Below are 8,076 nucleotides of genomic sequence, written 5' to 3' on the forward strand. Positions count from 1 at the left end.
AGCAGCTCACGGCTAAGGTTACCACATTGGAAGCCAAGTGCGAGGAGTTAGAGTCAAGATCGCGCCGAAACAATATCAGGATCATCGGCGTGGAGGAAGCAGCTGGCTCCTGCTCACCCACCGCCGTGGCTGCGCTGCTGAAGGAAGCGCTCGGGCTGGAAAAGAAACCGCTGGTGGACCGGTCTCACCGCTCTTCTCAGCCCAAACCCAGACCAGGCGAACGACCTCGAGTAATTGTGTGCAGGCTTCATTACTACAGTGACTGTCTGGACATTTTACGTCGGGCCAGGGAGCGCCAGCGGATTAAAGTAGGAGCCGGGACTGTATCGATTTTTCCGGATTACACTGCTAAGGTTGCCCGGGCTCGGGCGGCCTTCAATGAGGTAAAGCGGCTACTTCGTGGCATCGAAGGGATCAGGTACGGACTTTTCTACCCAGCGCAGCTGCGCATTACTTACAATGGAGTTGTAAAGGAGTTTACTGCATCCCAAGAAGCAAAGCAGTATGTGCAGACTCTGATCTCTGAGTGAGCCCGACTCACTCTTAATGAGTCACAGACTGTGTCTGGGTGAATATATACTCTGCACTCTTACTTAGACCTGAGACTCAGGTACGTTACTAGGGAATTAAAGTTTTGGTTATATCTTGTTCAGTTTAGACATTGATGTTTGTGAGCACCTACAGTGATATTCACTGTTAGGTAGCATCTTTTCTACATTATATAGGGATTATGCGGGTTCCAACCTTGTTGCAATATAATAAAAATAATCTTAAAGTAGTATAATAATGCACATACTGGTGTTATAAGTTGGAGGTTGGTGGGGGCTATTAGCCGGTTTTTGTTAAGCACACTTCCAAGCTTTTTCGCTCTGCTGTATCTCCGTGTTCACAATTTACTGTGAATATTTGCCGTGTTTAGCACTGCTGTCTCCATTGTTCTGTTTTTTATGGAGACTTTGGGTGTTGTTTGGTTATGGGGTTATGTTTGGGCATGGGGTTGTGGGGTGGACCATCTCAGCTCTCTATGGTTGTTTTTGTTTATATTTTACTTAATGGTTAACACCACTCTAGACCCTGGTATTGCAGGACCAGGCACTTCTCTACGTTTCATTAGCTGGAATATCAAGGGTATGGGTCATCCTGTTAAAAGATCAAAAGTCTTTTCCCACCTCAAGCGGTTAAAACCTTCAGTAGTGTTTCTACAAGAGACTCATCTTCGCATCAAGGATCATATTAGGTTGCGTTGCTCCTGGGTTAATCAGGTTTTTCATTCTGAGTTTAATTCCAAATCAAGAGGTGTAGCCATCTTGATGAGTAAAACAGTACAATTCTCGCCTACTAACGTGATAACTGATAAATATGGTAGATATGTGATAGTTGCCGGTATATTAATGCAGAGAAAGATTCTCCTGGTTAATATATATGCTCCAAACATCGATGATGCTGAGTTTGTAAATAGGTTATTGAGCAGCCTCCCATTTTTGGATTCCCACTTGCTGATTCTAGGGGGTGACTTGAATTGTGTCATAGATCCAGAGCTTGACCGATCCAATCCCCGTAATTTTGCTAAATCGTCAATGGCCCAAGCATTCTCTGATTTCACAAGGCAGAGTGGTCTTATTGACCCATGGAGATATCGAAACCCCACCAGGAAAAAATTCTCTTTCTTTTCTAAGGTTCACCACTCTTATTCTAGAATTGATTATTTTTTTATTGACCAGGCACTCAATTCATGTGTAGTTCTCTCAGATTATTTGAGTATAATGATATCTGACCATGCTCCACTACTATTAGATATCCAGTTGACATCTTATAAACGTAGCCCACCGCTGTGGCGGCTTAATCCTCTTTTATTGGCAGATGCAGAATTCTGTAACTATATTTCTAATGCAATTGACGAGTTCCTGGGGTTTAACAAGAATGATTCCACGTCATATTCACTGTTATGGGAAACACTGAAGGCTTATCTCAGAGGACAGATAATTTCATACACGTCCTTGTCTAACAAGAGACATAACTCAAGGCTTACTGAATTGGCTACGACTATCACTCAATTAGATCAAAGATATGCCGTGGATCCTTCACCAGAATTATTTAAAGAGCGTATGGGTGTTCAAACAGAAATCGATCTAATTTCCACCAAGGAAGCTGAACGTCTACTGTTACGCAGTAAAGGTTCATATTATGAACATGGCGACAAGGCTGGCCGTTTATTGGCACACCAGTTACGGCGTCAGGTCAACTCCCGTATGATTCAGAGTATTCAGAATAACCAACGGGTAACTACTAACGACCCTATCGAAATTAATGACACTTTCAAATCATTTTATTCTTCCTTATATTCATCAGAATTTCCCACTGATATTAATATAATGGGAGAGTTTCTTCAAGGTCTTTCCATTCCCACTATCGACGCGAGCACTGCCAAGACCATGGATTCACCACTCGGCCTGGGGGAAGTAATAAACTCCATAAAAGCGCTGCAGTCACATAAAGCCCCTGGCCCCGATGGGTTTCCCGTCGAATTCTATAAAAAGTTCATCGGAAAATTAGCACCATTATTATTGGCTATGTTCAATGAATCCTTGGAATGTAAGACTTTACCTCCAACACTAACACAGGCAACTATTGTTTTACTTCACAAAAAAGACAAGGACCCAACCCTGTGTGGGTCTTATAGACCATTGTCCCTGTTGAACTTAGATGTGAAGGTATTAGCCAAGTTAATAGCTTCTCGACTGGAGAAGGTTCTTCCTTTTGTTATATCTGAGGAGCAAAATGGCTTTGTCAAGGGACGTCAATTATTTTTTAACACGCGCACTCTTCTGAATGTTATCTACTCGAAGCATTCTCCGGATGAACCCGAAATAGTTATCTCCCTTGACGCTGAAAAAGCCTTTGATAGGGTCGAGTGGGAATACTTGTTTGAGGTTTTGAAGAAATTCGGACTCGGTGATACTTTTGTTTCTTGGATTCGACTTCTTTATTCATCTCCCAAGGCGAGTGTCAACACTAATGATGTATATTCAGATTATTTTTCTCTTGGGCGTGGAACGCGCCAAGGCTGCCCGTTATCACCACTGCTCTTCATTATGGCGATTGAGCCATTGTCCATTGCATTGCGTGCTTCCTCCTCTTTTAGAGGAATTTTTCGAAATGGGACAGAACATAAACTGTCTTTATACGCTGATGATCTGTTGCTCTACGTTTCTAACCCCACTACCTCTGTCCCTGCAATCTTGCGTATATTAAATAATTTTAGCTCCTTTTCAGGCTATAAATTGAATTTGGAAAAGAGTGAATGCTTCCCCATCAACACTACTCTGGGTGGTCTTCAACTTTCTGACTTCCCCTTTAAACTCAGTCCCAATGGAATTAAATATCTTGGTATAAATGTGACTCGTTCTATATCTGGCCTCGCTTCAGCTAACTTTTCACCCCTTATTGCCAAAACAGCGTTAGATTTTCAGTGTTGGCGCAATCTTCCTCTCTCCCTTCTGGGTAGGATTAATGTTGTCAAGATGAATGTCCTACCCAAATTTCTGTTTTTATTTCAATCTATTCCTCTTTTTATGCCAAAAACCTTCTTTGATTCCTTGGATAGATTAATTAATGGCTTTATTTGGATAGGGAAATCTCCTCGTGTACGAAAAGCATTACTGCAAAGCTGTAAACTCAGTGGTGGACTTGCATTGCCCGATTTTCAATTATATTACTGGGCTGCTCACATACACAAAATTAACTATTGGCTGAATTCATCCAGCTCTCCTTGGTGTAAATTGGAGCTTTCTTCGTGTATTGGGTCTTCACTATCTGGCCTTATTTTTTCTTCACTACCTGTAAAACCTTCTCTATATACTAAGAATCAAGTTGTACTTAACACGTTGAAAGTGTGGTTTCAATTCAGAAGGCGCTTTAAGTTCACTGCTGCCTCACCCTTATGCCCTTTGACCAGCAACCATTTGTTTCCTCCATCTCTGTCTGACCCAACTTTTTCAGTTTGGTGGGACAGGGGTTTAAAGCAAATCAAAAATCTGTATGCATCGGGTGTATTTGATAGCTTTGAAGATTTATCTTCCAAATACAGTCTACCTGGTACGCATCTGTTTCGATACTTACAAATTCGGAATTTTGCCTCTAAATGTTTCCCTAATTTTCCTTCTTTACCCCCTGAACTGCCTTGGGAAAGGATTAGTACATTCAATCCACTCCAGAAAGGCACCATCTCTAAGATTTATAGTTTTATTTTAAAGCTGAGGGTGGATTCTAGTGTCAAAATTAGAAATGCATGGGAAAAAGAGTTGGGAATTCAGCTGACTCAAGATAGTTGGGATGTCGCCATTGGTAGAATCAGATCTTCCTCCTCCTGTGCTCGTCTTAGTTTGATTCAGTTTAAAGTTGTACATAGGATTCATTTTTCAAAATCGAGGCTCTCTCAGATTTATCCAGATATGGTGGATGTATGTGATAAATGCAAAGGCTCCCCGTGCAATCTCGGCCACATGTTCTATCTCTGTCCCAGCTTATATGGGTTCTGGTCTAATTACTTCTCAATTATGTCCTCTGTCCTGAACGTAAATTTGGAACCTTGTCCATTGGTGGCTGTATTTGGCATCCTCAGCCCTACTTCGAGGCTAAGTTCTACTCACATGGAAATGGTTGCTTTTACATCATTATTGGCTCGACGCATTTTACTGCAACACTGGAAGTCAGTAGAGTGTCCTTCGATATCCCTTTGGGTCAAGGACGTGTTGTTTTTTTTGAAGCTTGAGAAAATCAAATACACTCTTAGAGGAACCACACAGAAGTTCTATCAAAAATGGCAATGTTTTCTCTCCTATTTTTCCAACTTGAAGGTCTTACCCGACTGAAGGTGCCGGGTGCTGAATTTTGTTTTGGTTACTAATATGGGTGGTCTTATCTGATCAATGTTACATATGTTTGTTTATCTCCTCTTCTATCAGTTTGACTTAGAGCTGAGATGGGGGGTGGGAGGTTAGGGGGTTTCTTTTTCCTTTTTGTTTCTTTGTACTATTTTTATGTTTGTTTGTTTTGTTGTTTTTTTTCTTATTTCCCAATATATAAACAATGACTGTAATTATATTACCCACTGTAAATATTGGTTTGAGAATAAAAAAAAAAAAAAAAAAAAAAAAAAAGTATTCATGTCTCCCGCAGATACAAAAACTCCACAGTTGAAGCAAAATGTCAACATAGAATATGCCCACGAACTCCTGATTATTCGCACAACACGTCGCTGATCGAACAGAACCTGGTGTAAAGAACGGAAGGAGGACGCTTCCTCGTGAACAAGGTGGCACAATTTTTGTCACGAGACTAAGTCAATGTGAGCTGATTTACTTTGGATAAAGAACGGGAGAGCCATTGTGTTGGCCGTCTTCCTGGTCCAGGGTCTGGCTCTTAAAGGTGCTGTGAGTTGGATACGGTACCTCTTCACCCCAGATGTGTGTTAAAGTGCCATAAATAAGCAACAGAGTAAGTGCAAGCAAGACTGATGTTTGTCTTTATGTGGTTCCAGATTCAGATTTGTCACAAGGATCAAATAAATCATTTACCCAAACTTTAGATTAGTCCTACTAGCTTAGTCAGAAGTGAAACTAATGTAAAGCAGTAAAGAAGTTTGTGCTTTTGATTATTTATGATACTTTTTTCCTTCATCTTCTTAGTCCCTCTCTTTGGACTGCAGCTCCATCTGAATGAGACTTGCTTGTGTTCATTCCAGATATTTTCCCTGTACAACTTGCAACAATCTGACAGCAGCCGTTGCCAACTGTTATTACATTAATTGAGCTTCTTGAGATAAAACTCTTGGAAAAAAGCCTGTCCCAACTGGAGGACTGGTATAAGATGGTTTTCCTCCCGGTTTGTTATTAAAAGCAATATCTGTGACCTAATGAGTTGAGGAAAGAAGGAATTATTGAAATTATTTTTCTTTATAATTTCATCAGATGTTTGATACACTTTCTCGGTGGAAATGCCTCTTTGAATGCATTCCAGGTAGCAAAAGCCTTCTCGGCATTTTTTTATTGGAAAAAAAAAGAAAATTAATTCAAAAGTACAGTTTTTAAAGTCTCTTGTTCATGTTGCCAAAGAAAGTGAGACCGTTGTATACACATATGTACATATATTATAATATATTTTGCATTCAACGCGTCATTTGTTGCCAACAAAGTCGGCAAAATTGCTCCCAGCAACACACTAGTTGAAACGTAGAGGATGTGAAGGAGTAAACCGTCCAGTGAAGGGAGATCTTACAAAGACGAAACGTGTGTGTGTGAGCAACAGCAGAGGCATCTGAACACAACCGTGTGATATTTGCATGATTCAACAACCAGAATTTGTTTATTTCACAGACTTACAGGCTCTACAATAAAGCACAAAGAAAAGTTTGCCAAAGGTAGAAATTTGCCACCCATGTATGAAAGCCTGCATCCAGCTCTGATGGCTTCTTTGTGCTGTCAGCTGCTTTGCGTCACTCTAAGGATTTCTGTCGACACACACAAGTAACCCGCGAAACATTGTGTTTCGTCCTTTTTTTTGTTCTCGGCTTCGGTCTGAACAAAACTCCCCCTCACCTCATGGATTTATTAATAATAAATGCCTCACCTCCTTCACTCCAGATGGATGCCGGTATGAGGAAATGCTCAGGTTCTCGACTGTTCATATTTGCAGGTCCGTCTTGAGTTCTGCTCGTCGCCGTCTTGTTTTTGTTGTCCCAGTCACGTTCCGGGAGCGATTCCCAGTATTTTTTCTGCTCTGAAGTGTTTACATTTTAATCATTTTCCCTCTGCTCCCCACACAGCTGTTACTCATTGAGTTCATCCAACTTCCTCGCTTTGGTAATCATTGCTTTTGAATTTCTCATCCTCAAATTTTCCATCTCTCCTCACTGGAGGTTTTTCTTTTTCATCCCCATGTGTTTCTGGTTCTGTGTTCTTCCATAAGTTCTTGTTTTCTGGTTTTTGTTAATAAATCTACTTTCACGTGACATTGCCTACTTCCTGTCGGCAGTTGGGTCCTTCAACTTCATTACATATGGCAATGTAGGAAAGAAGCCATTTTCTTGTAGGCGTTTCCTCAGTTTTAGAGATCAAAACAACGCCTTGCTAACAGAGAACGTTTTGGATGGTTGCAAAAATGTTCTTAGACACTGCGAATGATTTAAAAATGTAAAATAAAGTTATTTCAACTACATAGCATGTTCTGAACATCATGCATGTGAACAACAATTTCTGGTTCTTCGAAAGCAAAGTAAAACAAAAAAGAGAGAGACAGCCGTAGTTAAACATTTTCACATTGGTCTGCAGTAAAATACGAGGCAAAGACTAACTCACCCAGAGGAGACACCATGTGAACCAGGGCGTGGAAAATTACAAGCAATTTGCACATTTTTGACATAAAATAGCCTGACGTTTATTCCAGCCGAGCAACAGACAGCAAACAAAAATCAGACACTGAGCGCCAAATGTGGAGGTTACTGATCAATTGGCTTGTGGTGTCGTTCCGATTTTGATTGCAAAACAGTAGAGGCCGTTGAGTCTCATAGGCGTAACGAAAAGATAGAAATAACACCAAGGGAAGCTAAAATAGTTCCTGGTGGAACTTTTTTTTTCATTTTTTTTTCTTTCTCGATTCATTGATTAGGCTTTACTAACGCCTTATTTTATTCTAATTTATTGCTTTAAACCCCATTCTTTGTTTAAATCGAACTGCTATGCTGCTATGAGAGAGTTGCAGACGGTCGTGGTTGTGGATACGGCTCACCTCCCAGGGTAGGATGGCCTCGGGGGGCGTCACCAGCATCGTTAGCCATTTTTCATAAGGTTGGTATTTCAGTGAGGCTTTTGATTCAAAGCTGAAACCGAAGCCTGATGAGTCGATGTTTGAACATCTGCATTCGTGCGAGATCTGCCGATGTTTGCGAGGAGCGACTGAGGCGAGACCACAACCGACCACTCCACCATTTTATGCAACACATGATGCCTTTTACGGCTTTGTTTATCCTGCATTTTATTGCGCTACTAAAAACTTAGCAGCTTTATCATCTAGGGAAGA

Source organism: Poeciliopsis prolifica, unplaced genomic scaffold (assembly GCF_027474105.1).
Source record: "Poeciliopsis prolifica strain line A6 unplaced genomic scaffold, Auburn_PproV2 SCAFFOLD043, whole genome shotgun sequence".
In the NCBI taxonomy this organism is placed as follows: domain Eukaryota; kingdom Metazoa; phylum Chordata; class Actinopteri; order Cyprinodontiformes; family Poeciliidae; genus Poeciliopsis; species Poeciliopsis prolifica.